General features: G+C 45.7%; 2 protein-coding genes across 3 annotated transcripts in view; one reads left to right on the top strand and one right to left on the bottom strand.

Moving 5' to 3' along the window:
- The window catches only part of LOC137529105 (A-kinase anchor protein 17B-like), a 221502-nt gene that overhangs the window by 133401 nt on the left and 63095 nt on the right, over window positions 1-25006 (bottom strand). The window lies entirely within an intron of this gene.
- Window positions 10857-25006, top strand: part of KIAA1210 (KIAA1210 ortholog) — a 192300-nt gene continuing 178150 nt past the window's right edge. Inside the window, exon 1 of one of the 2 annotated variants that reach the window (XM_068251073.1) lies at window positions 10857-10921. The gene's annotated coding sequence lies outside the window, so the exon portion shown is untranslated. The remainder of the gene's footprint in view (window positions 10922-25006) is intronic. The other variant, XM_068251077.1, reaches the window with a different exon arrangement.

The raw sequence follows: 25006 nt of genomic DNA, 5'->3' as shown, positions 1-25006 counted from the left end.
GTTAAGTGAAAAGACAATATACTCTGTACAGCGCTGCAGAAGATATTAGCACTATATAAATAATAACTGACTGCTGCATCAGTACTTCATCTATGTGTAATAGGAATCATCAGGCTACAAAAAAAAAAGCTTTACTAATCTGGGGCTTCCTCCAGCCCCTGGCAGCCATCCTGAGCCCTTGCTGCAGCTCCAGGTCCCCTCCGGTGCAGATGCTGACCTTGCTAGGTCGGCATCCACTGCGCCTGCACGAGCACCGCTGTCAATCACTCACACGTGGTCTCTAGTGTTCTGCGCAGGCATAGCAGCTCTGTGCCTGCGCAGAACACTAGAGACCACGTGTGAGTAGACCTGGACCTGTGAGTAGACCTGTAGACCTGGAGCTGCAGCTAGGACACAGGACGGCTGCCAGGGGCTGGAGGAAGCCCTGGATTAGTAAAGCTTATGTTTTATTTTTCTTTAGCCTGATTCAGCCATAAGAGTTTGCGTCCGTCTGTCACTTGGCCCTGGCAGCTCCCCTCACAATAAAAAAAAACCTCCCATAGTTTTCATTATTACTTCAGGGCTAGCTGCTCCTGGCTTCTATAGATTTTCTCTGCTGGCTATTACTGGTATCCTCCTGGCAATCAGATGGAGAGGTGGGGTGATCGTTTCTATTGTGGTCAGCACATCACCTCCAGCCCTCTTGTCTCCTCACATGCAGCCTTGCCAGGTGCCAGTGACCAGGCACTGGCGCACGGAAGGGGGTATTCCGGGTGTCTGGAACACCCCCCCCCCGCAACCAGAAGGATGTGTGTGCGGCTCTGGGCCTCGCTTGCTGCTGGCGGCGGGCGTAAGGTAGAGCTGCGGGGAGAGAAGACTTTCCACTTACGGTGCCTGGATCCTGCGCGGCTTCCATCTACTTCCTGTCCCGGCGTCTGTCGCTATGGTAACAGCGCCCCCTGTGATGACGTACCGCATGTCATCACAGGGGTAGCTCTTACCGATGCGACGCGCGCTGGGACAAGCAAAAGATAGAAGCTGCGTGCAGAATGAAGGCAGGTAAGTGGAAACTCTTAACGGGCAGCACGGTGGCGTAGTGGTTAGCTCTCTCGCCTTGCAGCGCTGGGTCCCTGGTTCGAATCCCAGCCAGGGCACTATCTGCAAAGAGTTTGTATGTTCTCTCCGTGTCTGCGTGGGTTTCCTCCGGGCACTCCGGTTTCCTCCCACATTCCAAAAACATACGGCTAAGTTAATTGGCTCCCCCTAAAATTGGCCCTAGACTACAGTACTTACACTACATAATATAGACATATGACAATGGTAGGGATTAGATTGTGAGCTCCTTTGAGGGACAGTTAGTGACAATATATATACACTGTACAGCGCTGCGTAATATGTCGGCGCTATATAAATACTAAAATAATAATAATAATAATAATAATAACTCCTCTCTCCCCGCTCCCCCCCCCCCCGCCTACCTATCTAACCCATACTGGGGCATATACCTAGCTAATCTATACTGGGGCATATACCTATCTAACCTATACTGGGGCATATACCTATCTAACCTATACTGGGGCATATACCTAGCTTATCTATACTGGGGCATATACCTATCTAATCTATACTGGGGCATATACCTAGCTTATCTATACTGGGGCATATACCTATCTAACCTATACTGGGGCATATACCTATCTAATCTATACTGTGGCATTTACCTATACAACCTATACTGCGGACATATACCTATCTAACCTATACTGGGGGCAACTATATGGGCTACCTATACTGGGCTGGCTACCTATACTGCGGGTACCTATACCTGTCTCCACATTGGGGCGCATTTTACGCCTTTGCCCTGGGTGCAATTTAGCCTAGAAACTGCTAGTATTTGGCTCAACCCACATCATTTTTTGGCCATGCCCACATGCCGCTTTCAGGAATCACCCCCTTGAAAATCCTGGATTTGCCCGTGGAGGGAGCCCAGCACGAGTGGAAGCAAGGTGCAGGCAGGGTCAGCAGTTCATGCAGAGACACTCAGACTGAAAGCCAGCTGAACAGTCTGTCTTCTGCTGTGCAAGACGGACATTGCTCTGCATTTTGCATCCATGTTGGCTTCCTGCAGCAGCCCAGGCACCCTGTGATATATATATATACACACACACACACACACACACACACACACACACACACCTATTACTTTGAGAGGGCTGACCTGGGCTCATCGCACACATTCAGGCAGCTGCTCCTTGTGGTCCGCAGTCTCTCTGATTCGGCTGATCGGCTCTAGAAAGTTGCAGGGTGGAGTTTAACAAGTGCATCATCAGCACTGCAGCCAATGGAGGAGAAGGACAAGAGAAAAGGGAGCCAATACAAAGCCCTGCAGTCTCTGGCCTGAGGTGCACCAACAGGACAGCCTGGGCTGGTAACAGTGAGCTGTGGGCGTGGCTGAGTTCCCTTAGTTACTACAGTAACCCGACTTCGGCCCTAATTGATTAATGAAGAGGCGGCCCGGGGGGCAAATTGAAACCCGTCCCCCCAGGCCAGTCCGCCTATGTCTACATGGCCCTGTGTGAAAAAGTGATTGCCCCCCTTGTTAAAAAATAACTTAACTGTGGTTTATCACACCTGAGTTCAATTTCTGTAGTCACCCCCAGGCCTGATTACTGCCACACCTGTTTCACTCAAGAAATCACTTAAATAGGAGCTATCTGACACAGAGAAGTAGACCAAAAGCACCTCAAAAGCTAGACATCATGCCAAGATCCAAAGAAATTCAGGAACAAATGAGAACAAAAGTAATTGAGATCTATCAGTCTGGTAAAGGTTATAAAGCCATTTCTAAAGCTTTGGGGCTCCAGCGAACCACAGTGAGAGCCATTATCCACAAGTGGCAAAAACATGGAACAGTGGTGAACCTTCCCAGGAGTGGCCGGCCGACCAAAATTACCCCAAGAGCGCAGAGAAAACTCATCCGAGAGGCCACAAAAGACCCCAGGGCAACATCTAAAGAACTGCAGGCCTCACTTGCCTCAATTAAGGTCAGTGTTCACGACTCCACCATAAGAAAGAGACTGGGCAAAAACGGCCTGCATGGCAGATATCCAAGGCGCAAACCACTTTTGAGCAAAAAGAAAATTAAGACTTGTCTCAATTTTGCTAAAAAACATCTCAATGATTGCCAAGACTTTTGGGAAAATACCTTGTGGAACGACAAGACAAAAGTTGAACTTTTTGGAAGGTGCGTGTCCCGTTACATCTGGCGTAGAAGTAAAAAAAACATTTCAGCAAAAGAACATCATACCAACAGTAAAATATGGTGGTGGTAGTGTGATGGTCTAGGGTTGTTTTGCTGCTTCAGGACCTGGAAGGCTTGCTGTGATAGATGGAACCATGAATTCTATTGTCTACCAAAAAATCCTGAAGGAGAATGTCCGGCCATCTGTTCGTCAACTCAAGTTGAAGCAATCTTGCGTGCTGCAGCAGGACAATGACCTAAAACACACCAGCAAATCCACCTCTGAATGGCTGAAGAAAAAGAAAATGAAGACTTTGGAGTGGCCTAGTCAAAGTCCTCCTGACCTGAATCCTATTGAGATGTTGTGGCATGACCTTAAAAAGGCGGTTCATGCTAGAAAACCCTTTAAATAAAGCTGAATTACAACAATTCTGCAAAGATGAGTGGGCCAAAATTCCTCCAGAGCGCTGTAAAAGACTCGTTGCAAGTTATCGCAAAAGCTTGATTGCAGTTATTGCTGCTAAGGGTGGCCCAACCAGTTATTAGGTTCAGGGGGCAATCACTTTTTCACACAGGGCCATGTAGGTTTTGAGTTTTTTTTCTCACTAAATAATAAAAACCATAATTTAAAACTGCATTTTGTGTTTAATTATGTTATCTTTGACTAATAGTTAACGGTTTTTGATGAGCAGAAACATTTAAGTGTGACAAACATGCAAAAGAATAAGAAATCAGGAAGGGGGCAAATAGTTTTTCACATCACTGTATTAATTTTTGCACCAAAATATGTGCTAGGGCTTATTTTCAGGGGACGTCATATTTCTATGAACACACAAGTTCCTGTGCTGTGTGTCCTCCTGCCTTCTCCACTGTGCCTCCTCTTCCTCTGCTGGATCCACTTCTTGTGTGCCCCTCTGTCAGTGTTGCCAACCTTTCACGTTGTTTTTTACTGACAACTGACAAGTACCTAAAAATTTACTGACAAAATCCCCTGCGCCGTGCCGAAAAATGGGCATGGTCACGCAACAGAATGTGGGTGTGGTCATGGGTGAGGCCGAATATACATGACTTTAGTAGTGCTGTAAAAGGTCTGCCGGGGAAGTTTGAGCTCTGCCATAGTATTTACCCCCCCAAAATACATGTAATCTTACAGCATTTCACCAAAAATACACGTAATCTGGCAGAGGTTCCAACAAAATACAGATAATATGGCAGTGGTTCCCTAAAAATAGATGTAATCTGGCAGCAGCGATTCCCCCAACATACACATAATCTGGCAGCAGTTTCCCAAAATACACTTAATCTGACAGCAGTTGTTCCCCAAAAATAGGTAGCCAGGTCTATAGGTGTCCCCAGAATAGGTGGCCAGGGGTATAGATGTCTCCAGAACAGGTAGCCAACTTTCCCCAGAATAGGTAGCCAACTGTCCCCAGAACATGTAGCTAGGGGTGGAAATGTCCCCAGAACAGGTAGTCAGGGGTAGAGATGTCCCCAGAACAGGTAGTTAGGGGTAGAGATGTCCCCAGAAAAGATAGCCAGGGGTAGAGATGTCCCCAGAACAGGTAACCAGGTGTCCCCCCGCAGGAGAGGAGCAGCGCAGAGAAGAGGGAGCGATCATGGGTACAGCAGCGGGGAAGGGGTGACGTCTCCCCCCCCCCTTTTCTCACCTTAGGGCTCCCCCTCCCTTGCTGCCCCCTTCAGAACTAAGTCTTGTGCAGCGGCTGGTACTTACCTCCGCCTCGTTGCAGGCACGGGATGGTCTCTCTGCATTTGCCGCTAGTCTGGTCTAGCCCAGAGCAGCGGCACCAGAACTTCCGGCGCTTGGAACGAGACAGAGGTAAGTTCCGACCACTGCCAGCCGCCACTTAAGACTTTGTTCTGGAAGGGAGAGCGAGGGAGGGGGAGCCTTAAGGTGAGGGAAGGAGGGGGGGGGGGGGGGAGACGTCCCCCCTTCTCCACCGTTGTCCCTACCTCTCTCCCTCTTCTCTGCGCTGCTCTCCTCCTGCTCACAGGGCGGCCAAGTGGCCGCCCTTACGGACGCTGCTGAATTCCTTACAGAATTCATGGGCAGCTAAATTTGTAACAAAATTTACGGTATGCCCGTAAATTTACGGGCGGTTGGCAACACTGCCCTCTTGTACCTTTAGTGTCCTCCTGGTGTCCCCTCTATACCCGTGTCCTCCTCTATCCCATCCTCCTATGTCCTTCACTGTGTCTTACGCTGTCCCCCATGTCCTGCGATATTCCCCCTGCATCCTCTTCTTTCCCCCAGCTCCATGCTGCTGTATCCCTGAGCTTCAAGCCTAGGGGGAAGAAGTACGTCAACTTGCGTTTCTGGTCTCCAGTAATAACACAAGTTGCCTTACATTTTCCCCTTACTGCCACCAGGGATGGGCTCATGGGTAATTCGTAATTAAAAAGAGGCTGTGCAGCAAGTTGTGCGGAACTCGCTAGTGTGATTGCGATTAGGGACATGCAGCATTTTGAGTGTGTTTGCTAAGTATATAAGCACTGCAAAACCACTTTAAAAAGCGATTTTTCAGCGATTTGGTGGGGCCGAGCGATTACAACTAAAAACTTTAGTATATTTACCAGGTGTCCGGATTTCCTACTTCTGTCCATGGCCCCACCCCCTAAAGGAAAAGGTCACCAGCTCTGATTGGTTCTAGATCATAGAGAAGCACCTATGACCTCTTGTTTTAGGGGGCGGGGCTACAGACAGAAGCCGGACATCTGACACCTGGTATAAAGTAAAGTATAAAGTTTAAAAAAAAAATAAAATATGAAAATCACTAATCTGAAGCGCTGTACGGTTTACTATACAGCACTTCTAAGCACTGGGAAAATCGTTCTCAATCATACTAGGCACCGCTGTGGTGATTTTAAAGCACTGCAGCAATACCGAATGGATTCCAGGCCTTAGTAGTTAATGAGATGCAAGTAATTTGATGCACGACCTTGGCGAGATCCGATTGGTCCATTTTCATGTTGTATAGAATCTGCACACCTAGTGAATATACTAAAGTTTAATTGTAATCGCTCGGCCCCACCAAAGCGATGAAAAATCGCTTTTTAAAGTGGTTTTGCAGTGCTTATATACTTAGCAAACACTCAAAATGCTGCATGTCCAGCGATTGCATTACCCCTAATCGCAATCACACTAGCGAGTTCCGCACAACTCGCTTTCATTGGCAAAGCGTTTTTTTGGGAATTATCGGCGATTCCAAAACGCTGCCAAAATCGCCGTAGTGGCTCCCAGCCCTGTGGCACTGGCACCTTTCACATGGCTGAACTTAGGGTACATATGTACGATCCAGCATTGTAATGTGATGCACGTTGTATTTCCAGCACACTGTAGCATCTAATTGTCAGACTTGCAGGTTGAGTCAATAATCTAAGTGCAACAGCTTGCTAAGTCATCTATGTTTAACATGTAGTATCGATTTAACCTGCTAGCGATCTATGATTGCTGTGGATATACAGTTTGATGTATAAGATTTAGTCATTAGGTGCTATTTATAATTGTATATAAGTTTTCTTTTTCTTTTTGAATATGCTTAATGAAATTTTTTTTATGAGTGAAGCGGCAGGCGATCCACGGCTTGTGATTTCAGTAGAGCGGAGTCTGGTACACACCTTAGCCCCCTCCGCACTTCGCCTGCATAAATAGGTCTGTTAGTTTTTTATTTGTCCGCTGTTGCGGTGGTATATTTGGCATGTTGCCTATTTTAATACTGTTTCCCTGCCCATAGACCACGTCACCTTAGGGGTCGTTCTATGGGCGGAGATTATCTTTGAAAATCTTTCGTGCTTGTGTCTTAGCGTGATCTGATGAAGGTAGGGATTGCCGAAATGCGTTATCACGCTAGAGGCACGTTTCTGACCGCGACATGCACCCCCATGCGAGTGGACCTTCCTGTCCAATGGAGGCCGCGCTGCTGGCCACAGCCTGGCGGTTTTGCCTGCATTTGCGCTAATAAAATACCATCTGGTAACACACTGTGAAGCGCTCTTTTTCGTCTTTGATTTTGCGCTCAAAATGCTGCATGTCCTGTGATTGTGATGACCCCTAATCGCCATCACACTAGTAGGTTCCCCACAACTCACTTTGTTTGGCAAAGCGTTCTTGGGAATTGTCAGCGATCCCAAAACAATGCCAGAATCTCTTAGCTCTAATATCATGCAGCATAATGGCAGTGTTTGTAACCACATGTGTGTCACCATATGACACGCCGTGGCATTACCTGGTGACAAAAATAACATACCACATCTGAGCACAGCTGCCCTCAGATGGTACTCCATAGGTGGGCTGTCCTCTCCATTGCCTATGCCGAGTACTAGCAAGCACACAATCAGTACAGGGTAGTAGCTGACAGGCAGTGAATTCACCACCTCCAGCCTCCCATGTGATAGACAGGGATGGTCAGTGAATTGCAATTCCTACTCTGGCCTGGAACCCACTAGAAGAAATTTTCTGAGCGCTTTGTGATTTGAAAAGCTCTTGCTAATGTAATGCTATGGGTGTGATCCCACTTGAGTGATGTGTTTTTATAAAAATCCCCCATAGCATTGCATTAGGAGTACATTTGAAATCGGCGCCGGTAGACTTGGGCGCAGGATACAGCTGTTATACGGCTGATCCTGCTTCTGCACAAGTCCGGGCCATTTTAATTACTATTCCCCCTCCAGGCCGCCATGGATAGTGGGGGAATGAAATAATTCGGCTTCCAGCGATTGCTGGAGGCCGAATTATTGTGTTTTTTAAGCAACCTCGCCTCCGTCTTCTGACGGAGCCGACCTTACTCACTGAGCGCTGCAATAGGAATGATTCCTATTGTAGTCTATGGAAGCGCCAGCTGCGCCCAAATCTAGCAGCGCTGAAAAGCACTGCTCCGTGTATTAGCAAGAGCTTTTTTCAGATCACTAGTGCTTAGAAAAGGCTGCTAGTGGGTTTGAGCACTCATCCAGTTTTGGAAGATTACCTGACTTGATTGATTAATTTAGCTGAGAGGTAACAATCATTGGGGAAATGTCCAATTGCTGTAAGGAAAAAAAATATTTTATTTTACACTTCTAATCCCGTGCAAAGTTCTGGTTCACCCAGGGGCGTTGCTAGGATCCTAGGAGATCCAGGGGGACCCATGGGCACTAGGGTGAAGGAACCTGTGGCAAAAAGTGGGTAGGGTGATTTAGTGAGTGGGCGTTGCTGTGGGTGAGGCCAAATGTACATGAACTTAGTAGCGGTGTAATCCAACAATAATGGGCCTGCCCAGCAACATGTTGGATAGAACCCCCTACCCTTTAAATCAGGGGTGTCAAACTCAAATACAAAGTGGGCCGAAATTGTACACTGGGACCAAGTCGTGGGCCAACCTCAATGTCTACTGGCCACTTTTCTCCCTTATGAAGTTCACTGGTGTCTAATGGCCTCCCTCTCCAACCCTGGTGTCTAGAAGGATCCTTCCTCCCCTATACAGTTCCCTGGTGTCTAAAGGCTTCCACCCTCCCCACATACAGTTCTCAGTGTTTAGGGTTCCCCCTACCTCCCCCATATGTCTTCCCTGGTGTTCTAGGGCTTCACCTCCAATATAGCTTCCCTGGTGGTCTGAGTGGGCCAAACCTAATGCAAAGTGGGAAAACCACTTGAGGGCCAAATTGTATGGCTCTGACGGCCGGATTTGGTCTGGGGGCCGGAGTTTGACATGTAGTTTATTATCAGTACAGGCATGAAGTAAAGATGCATACACATAAAATTTTTGCGTTTTTCCTATACTTTACATTGAGGCAGAAACGCTTCTGGAAACCGCAAACCTGCAGCAGGAGGCACGTCTGCGGTTTGCTAAAAACCTCAAACCGCTGGTGTGCACCATCCCATTGAAATACATTACCCAAGCGTTTTCACTGGTGGATGCAGTTGGCAGATCGCTCCTAAAACCGCTCGGTGTGCACTGGGCCTTAGCCTTGCATGGATCACACTTGGGAGAATCGCATGCATTTTGCCATGATGCTAAATCGCATGGAAAAATACACCTTGCTTTCCTATGGACAATGGACATTTGTGTTCAAGTGTTAAAAATGTGCATTTTTCCGCAAGCAAAAAAACCCCCAAAAAACCTAAACACTTTTGCACGCTGTGCGTAAGGGCTGGTGCACGCCTAGAGCGCTTCTGAGCGCTTTTTAAAATGCTACCGCCTTGAAAAGCGATTGTACAGTGTAGAAGGCTTTGTGACATTCACAGTGCACACGTTGCGTTTGTGTGCAACGTGTAGCATTATTAGAAAGTGCTGCATGCTGTGTGTTATACACATTATTAGCTGCGTTGGCCTGTTTGCACATGCTCAGTAAAGACTTTTCAGTACCTGTATGCGACGATAACGGGGCATTAAGTTGCGTTGTGAGTTTTGTGGGACGTTGATTTGATCACAGGGACAGCGGACAGTGCATAGACTGTGCAAAAGGTGGATCAGCGCAACACCAGGCCGCCTCCGAATGGCCTCCAATCAGAGATGCGCTGAGCCCCCCCCAGGAACTACAAACGCACCTTGAACCCAAACAGAAGCTCTGCATATACACCAAAAGCATGGCTGTTAAGTGGGAGCAGCTGACCAAACACGAATTAAATTAGTACATAGCAAGGAAATGAGCAGCGCTACTTAAAAACAGACTAGTGCCTACCTGCAAAAGAGTGCAAGCCCCACTTGTGGGGTCGAATACACACCGAGCATACACATGACCTGTCTACCACTAGAGGAGGATGTTGGTTTCCATTAACAGCTTGCATGCAACCTATTAAGTACTCGTCCCTCCCACTGCGAAGAAGTCAATCCTCCATGGGAGGGGCCTAACACTAACTAAATCCTAACCTATGTATATGCATAGCCTGGGTGCGCTACCAAATAAAATAGAAAAATCGAAAATTGCGCAAAAGATGGATCAGCGCAACACCAGGCCGCCTCAGGCGCGTTTTTAAGTAGCGCTGCCCAGTGCATAGACTGCACAGTCTGCTGTTTGCATTGATGCACAGCGATTCAGCGCTGAACTGCCATGCATGGTTTGCTGCATTTCGTGGCACTTCAGCCCTCGATCCCATTCAGTAATGAATGGGATCACACGCCCTGCCCCCTCGCTGGGAGTGACGCAGAGCCACAGGTAATAAAAACGAGCGTTTGCGATTACACTGGCACTTTTAGCTGTGCACCAGCCCTGATTCCTATTGCTTAAAGTCAGCTGGCTGTCAGCTAAAGTGTGTGGAAAAAGTAAAATAATCAAAAGTAAGATCCCAGCCTAATGTTTGTTTGTCTGTACCAGTCCTGAGCATTTTGGTTTATGAAAACCTTTTAAAAAGTTACAAATAAGAAAATAACTACAGGAACAGAGTCTGAAGAAGGCATATTAGCCAGAAGCTTACTCTTTTTCTTATAAACCAATAAATGGTATCGTCCTGACTCCTGATTCACAAAGTTTTGGTTAGTCTGCTATAGGACAAGTGTGTAATAACAGACAGAGCTGAGCCTGGTAATGGTGATCCCAGCACAGCCGACAGGCAGAGGCACCTCCGCTGGCTCCCCATCTGCACACACACTACTCACAGGGGCGGAGGCTGGAGCTGCTGCTGGAGGCTTTATTGGGCTGGAGAGGAAACTGGATGAAGTTGCGGCACGTCAGCTGAGGAGGCAGGAAGGAAAGCTTGAAGAAGGCGCTGTAAGTAAAGCATCTACTGTCTGGGGCTTTCTTCTAATCTTAGGGGAGTTCTATATGCAGCTTTGCCATCATCAGATTTCTGGCATCAGCAATTAGCCTGTGATAAGGGGGAGAGGAGGGTGTTTGTTTGTTTGTTTCTTGTACTTCAGAGGCGCAAAACGTGTTAGTAACAAACTCTGCCTGCAGATCTGTACACTGGAATCTGTTTTACCTCCGGAGTTTGTGGCTGTGTAGTACGCTATTGATGTGGGCTGTTTCTGGTGAATGCAAAGTCCAGATTTAGATCTTTTCCTGTAGGGTTGTGGTTTTGGTAGAAGCAGGGGGCAAGTATGACTCGATCGTAGTTAGCAAAGCTTTCTTATAAGACTTTACTTGTAAACACGTTTCATCACAAGTTATTAGAAGTCTTGATTATTCGGGGGATTTTTTTTGATTGTGTCACTTTGTTTGCTTTGTGACCTGTAGGTATCACTAACATCATTATTTAATTTTTATTTATTTTATTATTACATAGTTGATAGTGAATTTGAAGCTCAGCTATACAAAATCAGTGATGTTCAAGTATTTATGGGCATTTTTTTTAATTTCAGGTTCGTTTTCTAAGGAAGTTAATCTGTTTTCAAGTAAAATCTCAGTGATAATTGAGCCCTTGTTGGGGGGAAAAGGTCAGACTATTAAATTTTAAGGATGTTTGTAGCTGAGTAGACCACACACATGTTGACTTCACTGAAAGCACTGAAGCAGAGTATTAGCAGTTTTATGGTGCTTTATGTTGTTCTTGATGTAGTTGTTGGAATAAAGGAAACCTTTAGTTAGTTTGTCCCCTCCCCCTCGTGTGTTGCCAAGTAAATACAAACCTATCTTTAGCCATTTATAGAAAAACAAAAGTTTGCTTTCCTAAAACAGAAAGAATTTGCGATAATCCAGGTTGGAGTGAGCTTAAGATGTCTCCCAGAGCAACACTGCTGAATATATGCAAATTAACCATTGTACCCTTAGAAACTAAACACACCTCCAGAACCGCTGGAATGCAATGATGTGTCAGCTTGTTAATTTGTACAGAGCTATAATAATCCAACATGCATACAGACTGTTTCGGATTGTTTGATCCTCATCAATGCATGACATGGATTAATTTGGCTCTATGGAGTAAGGCTTGTAAATACGAGAGGTACAGACTAACCAGCAAGCTCATGGTGACCCAGAACTCATTGGAGTGTGTAAGGGACTGCAATGGTCCTAAAAGCCCGCTTAGGGCCCGTTCAGATCACAAATGCGGATGGCCATGCGTGCGGAACGCATGCGGAAACGCAACGCGTACGAAGGCACGTCATCCGCGTTTGTGTGTGTTGCGTGGCTGATCCCATCACTGAAAAGTGAATGGGACAGCCACGTGTTTTAGCAAAATCTGCGTGCAGCATGCGTTCCCGGACCGCACAGGTCCGGAACGCATGCAGTGTGAACCTCAGACATTGCACTCTATGCAATGTCTGATGTCGTGTGTGTCGGCCACCTGCACGCGTTTCCAAAACGCGGCTGGAAACGCGTGCAGTGTGAACGAGCCCTTACTAAGATGTTAAGAAAAACAAAAGTTTGCTTTCCTAAAACATAAAGAATTTGCGATAATTCAGCCATTTATAAATTGGCAAAGATTTGTTTTAGATCCTAAAGTAAACTTTTTTTCTTTTCTTTTACATTTAATTTTTGCGTTGCGGAGGGGATGTGATGCCGCATCCCTTTGCAATAATTGACTAACAAATGGCCCTGTAGTAGAGTGTGCCGACAAGGTCATATGCATATCGTTAGCCCATGCTCATTGACACACTTCCTGCTAGGCAGGAAGTACATTATTGGGATATTTTTGTCCTACGCATGTACACCGCCGCCAACCTTTTTAAAAGTTATGAGTCGCTCATTGACTTACATTCCGCCACAGAAGTCCGGCGGTAACGAATGACGGATTGGGCACTTCCAGCGCAATGCGACGCAGTAAGTATACTAGGCTCCATTGCCTTGAATTTCCATTGCATTACCCTGTGGTAAAACAGGGTAACGCAATGCATACTTATAATTCAAGTGTAAAAGGGGCCTAATGGGCCTAAAGGGAACCTGAAGCAAGAAGTATATGGAGGCTGCCATATTTATTTCCTTTTAAACAATACAAGTTGCCTGGCAGCCCTGCTGATCTATTTGGCTGCAGTAGTGTCAGACTCACAACAGAAACAAGCATGCAGCTAATCTTGTCAGATCTGACAATGTCAGAAACACCTGATCTTCTTGTTCCGGGTCTATGGCTAAAAGTATTAGAGGCAGAGGATCAGCAAGACAGCCAGGCAACTGGTGTTGCTTAAAAGGAAATAAATATGGCAGCCTTCATCTCACCTTAATTCAGGTGTTCTTTAAGGCTACTTACACACTAAGACGTTGCGTTAGATGCTACGTTAAGGTCGCATAACGTGCACTTAACGCAACGCATGGTGGTGGTGGCAGAGGACGTTAGCAAAGAGCCACGTTAAGCGGCTCTTTGATGCGTACTATAGTACGCATGCGCTGGTGGAGACCACGTGAGTGGAATACTCTGCATCACGTGGTCCCACCAGTGACGTCAGCACAGTGCAGTAAATATTAATTAGCCATGTGGCTAATCACTGCACCTGTGCAAGCAGGCTAACGCGGCAAAGCCGCTCTAACGCTATAGCATGCTGCACTCTTGATTGACGTGCAGCGTTACAATGTAACGCAACGTGGGCACTGTGAACAGCCCATTGCAGTTACATTGCTGTGCGGTGGGGTGCGTTACAGGCTGCACTAACGTGCGCCTGTAACGTGTTACTGTGAAAGCAGCCTAATGGCCCATACTCACGGGCTACAATTGTCGCTGCAACACGCAGTGCACGTGTGTTGCGGCGACAGGTCGCACCCCGAACCGACGCTCATCGCTGCTGCCGCCAGGCGATTGGCGCGGCCAATCGCTTGCCGACAGCTGCCTCCGCAACTGTCGCTAGTCCGCGCGAGTATGCGGACTAGCGACAGCAACCTCTCTAGAGAACACGGAGCTTCCGGCGGCGGGAAGAGGAACGTCGGCGACAGCTTCCGTCGCACCGCTGATCCCTCTTCTGCGTGTGTACGCGGAGGGACGTGGCGACGAGCTGTCGCCGAACTGTCGCGCACACGCTCCCGTGTGCTAGCGACAGTGAAGAAAAGTTGACCGTGAGTATGGGCCATTAGTGAAGGGATCCACATTCTGGTGTGCAGGGCTGGAGTAAGGTGAATTGCCCCCATTGCCCATACATTTTTGGAACTCTGTTATCTGATTTTTCTGCTGTCTGGCTTTTGCCGTTTCTGCTTTTTCTTCCTGTAACAAAGTTCAAGTGGGGACTTCTTCGAAAGGACTCTTGCAGTAGAAAAATTGGCAGAAATCTGGCCACTGCAACCCTAAAGAAATACAGTCTTGTATACACACTAGATGGTTCTTAGTTGAGATGGCCAGTCTGCCAGGAATTAATAATAATAAATAATAATATTTTTATAAAGCCCCATCATATTCAAATAAAGCCATCTTGGCTGAGTGCAGGTTGGCTTACGCTATTGTTCTCCATTCTCCAGTTTAGATACCAAATCCCTCCCCTAACTCCCCTCCATGCTGTTCTTTATGCCCCATATTCTGGATAGGATGTTTGGGGAGGTGCCCAAAAATTAAGTGTGACACATTATATATAAAAAAAGAAGGTCTCTTACATCCAATGAACACTCACGTAGGTGGGAAAAAGGAGTCTTTGGGTATCATTCATAAAGAGGCTGTTGGTAAGGGGAATCGATGCGGAAAAACACCGCTGGCGGTGTTTTAGACTTCTGGGTGGGCATTCATAAAGAAGTATCCATGTGCGGAAGCAGTGCGGAGATTCCCCGAACTAGGCTGGCGGTAGGCTTGTGGAGACACGGAAGCTGCCGAGTTGATACATTTCTCCGTGTTCCGCTCTGCTGCAGCTGCCTGGGAGGTCTGTGTGTCTCCATTCACTTGCATTGGTATCGCCACATCAGAGGGAGCGGGACTTTCCGACGTTGCACCGCTGGCGGTATTCTTTATGAATTAACATTTTGCTACATTTGTTCCGATAATCACCGCACAAGGCGGTGATTTATCACTCTGCTCGGTAGTGTCATTTTTTCATGCGGAAAGAGCCTTTATGAATGCTGACTTTGCCGAGTGGTCGGTAAAGTCAGCTGTTTTTAGCATTTCCGCATGCGGAAATGCTTTATGAATGATGGCCTTTATCAAAAAAAGACTTTTTCCCTCCCACGTGAGTCTTCATTGGAAGTAAGATACCTCCTTTTTATATATGTAATATGTCACACTTAATTTTTGGGTATATCCCCAAACATCCTATCCAGTGTTACCCTATACCTCTACGAGGCGCTGATCCCCGCTACTTATTGACTAAGGCCACATACACACATCAGACCATAGTCTTTTGAAAATGAAAGCTCACAGACCAATCTTACCACCCTTCATGTAGTATGAGAGCCATACTCTACACAGTCTTTTCTATAGAGCTGAACTCCACATCAGACAGAAATCTTTGCAAGATGCTGCACTCACAGATGCTGTACAGAGATCTGCAGATCCTCATACACACCTTGTTTAACTGACATTCATCTGCAGATCAGACAATCATCTGCAGATCTGAAAATCCATCCTGGTGGATCTGATCTGCAGATGAATGTCTGTTGAACAAGGTGTGTATGAGATCTGCAGATATCATAGACTATGAATGCATTTTGCAGTAATGGATCTTTTGCAGGAACAGATCTTTTGAATGTCTACAGCATCTGTGTGTGCAGCATCTTGCAAATATTTCTGTCTGATGGGGAGTTCAGCTCCATAGAATAGACTGTGTAGGTATGGCTCTCATACTACATGGAAGGGGGTTAAATTGGTCTGTGATCTTTTATTTTCCAAAGACTATGGTCTGATGTGTGTATGAGCCTTTAGTCCACCAGTAGACAGGACCACAGAAGGAGAGTGACCACCCAGTTCCAGCAGGTTTCCAAGATACCGAGCGGAAATTGTTTTTTTTTTTTTACGCATGCACTTGGAGGTTACAGCAATGCAACCCACCCTTGTGAGTATAATAGCCCACTACTATTGCCACTACTGGTTCTAACAATACTGCACCATAAGGGCTCCCGGTCTTCCTCTCTCCATAGAATAAAGGCTATCCATTTCTATCTTGAAGGGGATCTCCTTTTACCTATACGTTATGTCCAATGGATCTAGTCCTAATTTCTGCATGCAACAGTAATTGTGCTTGTGCACGCACTATTAGAAGTTGTGGGGGGTTCAATCAACTTTTCAGTGTTCAAGATCAATATAACAGGAACGTGTACAGCTGTGTTCACACTTGCGCTGGATCACGTGTAGCCAGCGGGAGCAGACAGAGTAATGTCCACTCTGATGGTCCTCTGTAGTCTGGGGCAGATGTGTTACCCCCATAGGCTTTATGGGGAACACATCCGTCTACCCATGATTATCGCAGACCGCAAAGAAGTGCAGCCCACTAACCACAAAAAAAATCTTTAAAATAGGAGCTGTTCACTCTCAGTTTAGCAGAGAACAGACAAAAAAGATGTCTGTTCCCAGCTCAAGTGAGAACACAGCCTAAAGGTGCATACACACATCAAGGTCTTTGGAAAATGAAAGACCACAGACCAATTTTGCCCCATTCCATGTAGTATGAGAGCCATACCTACACAGTCTATTCTATGGAGCTGAACTCCCCATCAGACAGAAATCTTTGCAAGATGCTGCACACAAACATGCTGCACACACTCAAAAGATCTGCAGCTGCAAAAGATCTGTTCCTGCCAAAAATCCATTCCTGCAAATTGCAATGATAGTCTATGAGATCTGCAGATCATCATACACACATGATTTAACTGACATTCATCTGCAGATCAGATCCACCAGGATGGATTTTCAGATCTGCGGATGATGCTTGATCTGCAGATGAATGTCAGTTAAATCATGTGTGTATGATGATCTGCAGATCTCAGACTATCATTGCAATTTGCAGGAATGGATTTTTGGCAGGAACAGATCTTTTGCAGATACTGATCTTTTGTGTCTGTACAGCATCTGTGTGTGCAGCATCTTGCAAAGATTTCTGTCTGATGTGGAGTTCAGCTCCATAGAAAAGACTGTGTAGAGTATGGCTCTCATACTACATGAAGGGTGGTAAGATTGGTCTGTGATCTTTCATTTTCCAAAGACTATAGTCTGATGTGTGTATGAGCCTTTAGACGCTGAGACTGTAACGGGTGTGGCTGAACAATTACCATACCCATTGCAGCCAGATTTTGCTTTCATTTTCTTATTGGAGGAAAAAGGGCTTTTTTGATTTGCTGGGTGGCACAACCAGTTCTGTTCTCAGAGAGAAGGAGGTCCAATAAAGTTTATTTTATATGTGCTGGGTCCACATCTGCTGCTGTAAGCAACATAGGTGTGTGTCCCCTTCCTGTGACATGTGACCTTTTGCAAGGATAATCATGAATGAGTCGTATGTCTCACATGCTGTCATGTCATATGACCTTAATGTCCCCCCCCCCCCCTTCATATTTATTCTATCGCAGTTAATTTACAGATGTTTACAGGCTGGGCAGAGCGGTGCTGGAAGCATGCCTGCTGTGCACATAGTTCCTCAGGAACTTTATAGAGTAGAGCATTTCTTTTTTTAACTTCAAACAGCGTGTTTGTTAAACTAGCCGTGTACTCGCCAGGCACCCTGCCCATAAGAATCACTAAACTATACAAATAAATGCGCACCACACTGCTTCAGTTGCATTAAACAGTTTTATACTACTGTAACATGATTCCTCAGGCAATTGTACATTACACACTTTAGTGTACTGTGCTTAAAATGTGACCCTGATCAATAAGGCAACAAGCTTGTGTTATTGATTTTGTTCCATATTATAAAACTGGTGCATTTCCTTCAGTATGTACAGTTCAGACTGTTGCTCTATGCCTATGGTAGGACGCTAGACTCTAGCTGCCCTGGGCATATGCTGACACTCACCTAGTTTAACTGATTGTATCAGTAGAACATTGACGCCCCTAAGCACACTTACCGCGTTGCCTTGCGCCGGAAGTTTCTGATTCACCACCGCCACCATATGCGTAGGAACCTGCCACACCGCACTAGGGGCTTTTGTTTATGACGCGGCGCAAAGCGTGATAACTGCTGTGATGGCAATTATCACGCTTCAGTGAATCAAGCCCAAGATGTGAAAGCCCCATTGCATTACGATGATATTGTCTGTTCCAACATGTAGAGAAACTGGCAGGCACTCTGGATAAAATTGACACCACTTTATTGGTTCCTGACACCAATCACATCTATGCCTGGATGGCAAACTTGTGACAACTTCAAATGCAGTCCCCAACATCACATATCATCATAGCCTTATGCTACGTACACACTTGCAATAACTATCGTTTGCAAGGAACGATAGTTACCAGACAAACGATATTGGAAAGATTGGAATGCAACGATGGGATGCAGCAATCATCATACACATTTTAACGATCGTTCTCGCAGAAAAGAACGATCAGAAGGAAATGTTGCGTACATATTTATATAAAATTAAAACCCCACTGACATGGAGTTACAATAGATACAAATATATGATTTGTTAACTTGAAAACAAAGTTTAATTGAAATGAGCAATGTAACTATCTTCACGGCCGCGCTACAAAGGAAGTACTGAAGCTGGGTAGAATTCAACGCAGGCGCATTGGCCCTTGTAACGATCGTTCTCGGCCGATGTCTGTACACACTATAGTTTTGTAACGATTGTCGGTAGATACGATCCATCAGGTTGGATATTTCCATCTTCCCGATGTTGTTCTTTTGTCGTTAATGATCGTTGGGTAAAGTTCTTTTTCCCTGATTGTCGGCGAAACGATCGTTAATTAGCTGTTTCAAACGACTGTAGTCGCCAGTGTGTATGCAGCATTAGCCTGAAGCAAAGCAAGGAAGCATGCGAGGAGCAGCAGTGTTAGCAGTGCAGGTATGCTTGCTTGACCAATGTTGTGGTGGTAGATCGTGGACTAGGTAGAGGCGAGAGGTGCTGTGGTTCTGCCAGATCGGCTGCCCTTACAGCCGCTTCGCCAATTCATACTTATGGGCTCTTCGCCATTACTAGTCCCCTGTGGTAGCGTGGCTAGCGGGCCTCTCACACACACACTTTTATATATACACACACCACTTTTTTTTTTTTTTTTTTTTTGTCCACTTCAGTGGACAAATTCCACTGGAGTGATTGCAATTACCAAAATCGCAGACGTAGGACATGCACCATTTTTAGCGTTAGCACTTCTGCAATGTAAAGTATATAAACGCTGGCGTAATTGCTCGTCAAAACCTAGACAGAGCAATGTTGCTAGTGTTTTTAAATTGCTGCTCACTGTAAAAAAAATTAAAATTAATTGAAAGGACTAATCAGAATTAAAAACTCTAATCGCTACACAATCGCTGGCAAAATGCTTACACCTTTTAAAATCTCTACCAAAATAGCGATTCGAAATGCTTATGAAATCCCAGGGCTGTGGAGTCGGTACAAAAACCACCGACTCCGACTCCTCAGTCTAGGATTCCTCCGACTCCTCTAATTTGCATATTACAATCTTGTTGATTGAAAGTATGTAACATGAAATTCGTCTCTTAACTGCCAACGCTTAGGAATTTTAAAAGACAACTGAAGTGAGAAGGATATGGAGACTGCCATATTTATTCCCTTTGTCCTAGACTAAAACTAGTCCTTGGTAAGAGTACTTGTAAAAGGTACAGACCGGAACAAAGAACATCTATCAGGCCCTAGGCAATGTAACTGTGGGGTACATGTAAGAGTGATGTGCAGGTACTCTGCAGGGGAATGAGGAGATTCTTCCTCTATTACACATTCTTCATGCACAATCTGAACCAGGTTTATGGGTGATAGACAAAACCTCTGTGTTCAATGTGCACAACATTTCTCAGTGGATTCCCTGCAGCTCTGTGGAGAGTGCATATGTAGAGTATAGTACTACTGTGTAACAAAGTAAACCTGAGACAGATGAAATTAAAGTTTTATACATACCTGGGGCTTCCTCCAGGCCCCTTCAGGCTAATCAGTTCCTCGCTGTCCTTCTCCGCCACCTGGATCTTCTGCTATGAGTCCAGGTACTTGAGCCAGTCTGGTGTAGTGCGCATGCACACACTCCGCCGCCGGGAGCATCCTAAACCTGCGCAGCATTATTGCGCAGGTGCAGAATGTTCCTGGCTGTGGAAGCAACATGCGGCCGGACTGCGCTGACTGGCTGAATTACCAGGACTCATAGCAGAAGATCCGGGTGGTGGAGGTGGACAGCGAGGGACTGATTAGCCTGAAGGGAGCTGGAAGAGGCCCCAGGTATGTATAAAACTTTTTCTTTTCATCCTTCTCAGGTACCATTTAATTCGTAGTCACCAAACCAAATTTTAACATATTAAATTATTTGATTTCATGAGCAAAGAGTACATTTGCATAAATAAGAATCCACGCAAAATTATTTCCATCTCATTGACCATCTATTAGTGACACAGCTACACATCAGGCTTTATACTTACAGCACAGATGTTATTTAGTATATACATGAGATTCCTGTGTACACATCATATATACAGTCACAATCAGATGTGCATATCTGACTTTAAAAATGTGGGGACTGCTTTATTGAAGCTGCACAAGTAACTAATTTTGATTGGTTTATTTCATCTTTGTGAACTAAGCACAGCTATATGTATAAATTATTTATGATGACTATTATCTGAGAAATAGAACATTTTATCATATTTTCTATTTTAATTACAGTTTTTAAATTCATTAGGAGTCGGAGTCGGTGCATTTTTTTTCCCGACTCCAGGCACCCAAAATTACTCAGACTCCACAGCCCTGATGAAATCGCTTACAAAACGCTCATTAAAAACACTAGCTATTGCGATTAGCGATAGCGCTTTGTAGTGGGTTCCAGGCCTTAGGCTTATCTTATGTAGTAGACCAACTAGATCAAACCTTCAGATTTAGGGTCTATTTCCACTACACATGAATTTGCAGTGCAAATTTTCGCAACATGTTTGTAATTGGATCTATTTCCATTCAATGCGAATTTCTTGACTCGTTGCGATGTGGAAATAATCTGCATGGTATGATACATTTTCTCGCATTCCGTGGCAATCTGTATGCGGTCTGGATGCAAATCGCGGCTAATGTAAGAGTAGGACTGCATATATTCACGTTACAAACGCGTTCCGAAAGCGAATGTGCACAGCGTCGTTTCCTCGCCTTCTACAACCCAACATACACAGGAAGTTAATTAATGCTAATGAGTTGCTGGGCATGTGATGTTGCTAGGCAGTTTTAAAATCCCAATGCGATCTTCGCATGAAAAAAATGCGCATAAAAGTGCATGCGTTTTTAAATTCCCAATGCGTGCTAGTGGAAATAAGCCCTTATGCATAAGTTTTTAAAGGGAAGGTTCAGGGAGGGTGGGTAAAAAATAAAAATCAAATTCCACTTACCTGGGACTTCCTCCAGCCCGTGGCAGGCAGGAGGTGCCCTCGCCGCCGCTCCGCAGGCTCCCGGTGGTATCCGGTGGCGCGCCCGACCTGGCCAGGCCGGCTGCCAGGTCGGGCTCTTCTGCGCTCCAAGGCCCGGAACTTCTGCGTCCCACGCCGGCGCTCTGACGTCATCGGACGTCCTCCGGGCTCTACTGCGCATGCGCAGTAGTTCTGCGCATGCGCAGTAGAGCCCGGAGGACGTCCGATGACGTCAGAGCGCCGGCGTGGGACGCAGAAGTTCCGGGCCTTGGAGCGCAGAAGAGCCCGACCTGGCAGCCGGCCTGGCCAGGTCGGGCGCGCCACCGGAGACCACCGGGAGCCTGCGGAGCGGGGGCGAGGGCACCTCCTGCCTGCCACGGGCTGGAGGAAGCCCCAGGTAAGTGGAATTTTGATTTTTATTTTTTGCCCACCCTCCCTGAACCTTTCCTTTAAAGGGACTCCGAGCAGTGCAGAAACTATGGAAAGAAGCATATCATTTTAAAGCTCTCTTTCTCCTCTTTCCAATGATATATTAACCTGCCGGCCTACGCCTTTTAGTTTTTGCTATTTTTGCGATTGAAATTGCCGCTGCCGCGATTTCGATTGCGAAACTAGAGAAAACTAAAAGGCGTAGGGTGACGATTTAGGTGTCGTCAGAAAGAGCAGAAAGAGAGCTTTAAAATGATTTCCATATTTCCATAGTTACATTGTATTACACAGGGCGACTTTTTCCTAAAGTCAGCAGCTCCATTCAGCAGAAAAAGTCGCCCTGTGTAATACAATGTAACTATGGAAAGATGGATATCATTTTAAAGCTCTCTTTCTGACGACACCTAAATCGTCGCCCTACGCTTTTTAGTTTTCTTTATCTTCGCGATCGAAGCCGCGGCAATTTCAATCGCGAAAATAGCGAAAACTAAAAGGCGTAGGGCGGCGGTTTATATATCATTGGAAAGAGGAGAAAGAGAGCTTTGAGGGCTCTTTCACATTAGGGCAGATTTTCTGCGTTTCAACGCAATGGGTAAAGTTTGCGTTACCCAAGGTGAAATGAAAGTCCATAGACTTTCATTTTAGCTTTCACATATAACGCAGCCTTTTTGTGCGTTGCGTTGCACTGCACCCAGGCGCAGTTTTTCGGCCGACGCTAGCTTTATGCGTTACAATGTTAGTCAATGTAAAACGCACACTATGCGCGTTTTTAATCCGTTAACGCAGGCAATCAGTCCCAGAATGCAACAGAGGAACAATGTAGAAAGTTGAAAACTAAAAGAAAAAAAAATTATCTGCGTTTTCCTATGTGCTGTAACGCATTGAAAACGGATTAAAAACGCACACTCACTGCAGTGCAACGCATATTAAAACGCATACAACAAAACGTATGCTTTGAGCGTTCTCCAACGCAAGCTCTGATGTGAAAGAGCCCTGAAATGATATGCATCTTTCCATAGTTTATGCACTGCTCGGAGTCCCTTTAAAGGTAGGAACACACTAGGCAGAATCACATCTGTGTTTTCCACTATGTTCTAAGGAAAACTCATGCGATTCTGCCTAGTGTGTTCCTACCCTAAACCTGCATTCTAGGGGAATTTAATATGGAAGTCAGAGCCGGGACAAGGTCCTCCAGCATCCAAGGCTGAGACACCAAAGTGCGCCCCTCCATCCCTCCCACCCCAGCTGTCACACACTGATTGCTATTAGACTAAGAGGGCCACAGGGCCCACAACCTCCCCAACACCTTAATATCTAGTTATCTGGCTTGCAATCACTGCCATGTATCCCCTTTTCTTATTTATTTCTGCTTCAAACACCGTTAGGAATGACAGCTGAATGAATTCTGCGCCCCCTCCTACCCTGCGCCCTGAGGCTGGAGCCTCTCCAGCCTATGCCTCGGCCCGGCCCTGATGGAAGTTAGTCAACCGCTGCGGGATGAAATCTTTGCACCTAGGAAAAAGCCGCCACAAAAATTAGACTTAAAGAAAACCTGAACTGAAAATTAAAAGTCAAAATAAGCATACACAAGTCATACTTACCTCCCGTGTAGTCTACTCCTCAGTGTCTTTCTCCTGTCCCGCGTCCTGTTTGCTTACTCTGATCAAGGGAATTTTCCGTCCTCCATTTTGACAATGGCTATTACTCATAACAGCTTTCTGGTCAGCACACAGTTAAACTGTAACATCGCCCATTTGAGCCATAGGGAAACATTGACATTACCTGGTACATCAATTTTCCTCTCCGCTATAACTGACAGCAATTGATATATTTCAGATCTGACAAAATATTGTCAGAACTGGAAGGGATCATTGTCAGAAGTAAACGGTGAGCTTCTGAGAGGAACTAATAGCAAGGTAACTATGTAATGTTCATTTGAAGTTACCTCATGTGTTTAAATATTTTTACTCAGTACAGGTTCTCTTTAAGAAGTATATAGAAACGCCATGCAGATAATATCCTGTTCAGCATTTCTTTCTCGTTGTAAACTGTGCTTGCACAGCTTCTCTGTGCAGTATTTATCAGCACTCAGAATCTAGGGACTAGTGATGAGTTTTTTTTTTTTTTTTTTTTTTTTTTTCCCATGTAGACAATTGAAACCACCTATCAATATTTTCTTTATTTTATAAGGGCTTGCCGCTCAGTCACACTACAAGAGCTTTTCTGAGTGCTTTGTGATTTTAACAGCTTTTGCTAATGTTATTCTATGTGTGTGTTCTCACTAGAGCATACATGTCAAACTCCGACCCACGGGCAAAATTTGGCCCTCGGAGCCATTACATTTGGCCCTCAAGTGGTTTCCCCACTTTGCATTATGTTTGGCCCCCTCTAGACCACCAGGGAAGCTATATTGGAGGCGAAGCCCTAAAACAGCAGGGAGGCCATATGGGGGAGGTAGGGTGAAAGCACTAAACACCAGGAAACTGTAAAGGGGAGGGTGGGGGTCTCTAGACAGCAGGAAACTGTATAGGGGAGGGAGGACCACTAAACACCAGAAAACTTTATAAGGGATAAAAGGTGGCCAGTAGACATTGAGGTTGGCACGCGACTAGGTCCCAGTGTACACTTTTGGCCCACTTTGTATATGAGTTTGACACCCCTGCACTAGAGCGATGTGATTTAGTAAAAATCCTCCATAGCTTTGCATTAGCAAGAGCTTTTAAAATCTCTAGTGCTTAAAAAGCTCTTGTAGGCTTAGTGCACACCAGAGTGGTTCTGCTGCGGTTTGCGATCCACTTGCGGGTGTGGATCCGCTAAGGTAATGTATTTCAATGGGCTGGTGCACACCAGAGCGGGAGGCGTTTTGCAGAAACGCATACTCCCAGGCTGCTGCAGATTTTGGATTGCGGATGCTTTTCTGCCTCAATGTTAAGTATAGGAAAAACGCAAACCGCTCTGAAAAACTGCACTTCAGAGCGGTTTGCCGGGTGTTTTTTGTTACAAAAGCTGTTCAGTAACAGCTTTACTGTAACAATACATG

Source organism: Hyperolius riggenbachi, chromosome 8, assembly GCF_040937935.1.
Source record: "Hyperolius riggenbachi isolate aHypRig1 chromosome 8, aHypRig1.pri, whole genome shotgun sequence".
Classification (NCBI taxonomy): Eukaryota; Metazoa; Chordata; class Amphibia; order Anura; family Hyperoliidae; genus Hyperolius; species Hyperolius riggenbachi.
Note: the sequence above shows the minus strand (reverse complement) of the source record. Positions and strands in the feature narration are given on the sequence as shown.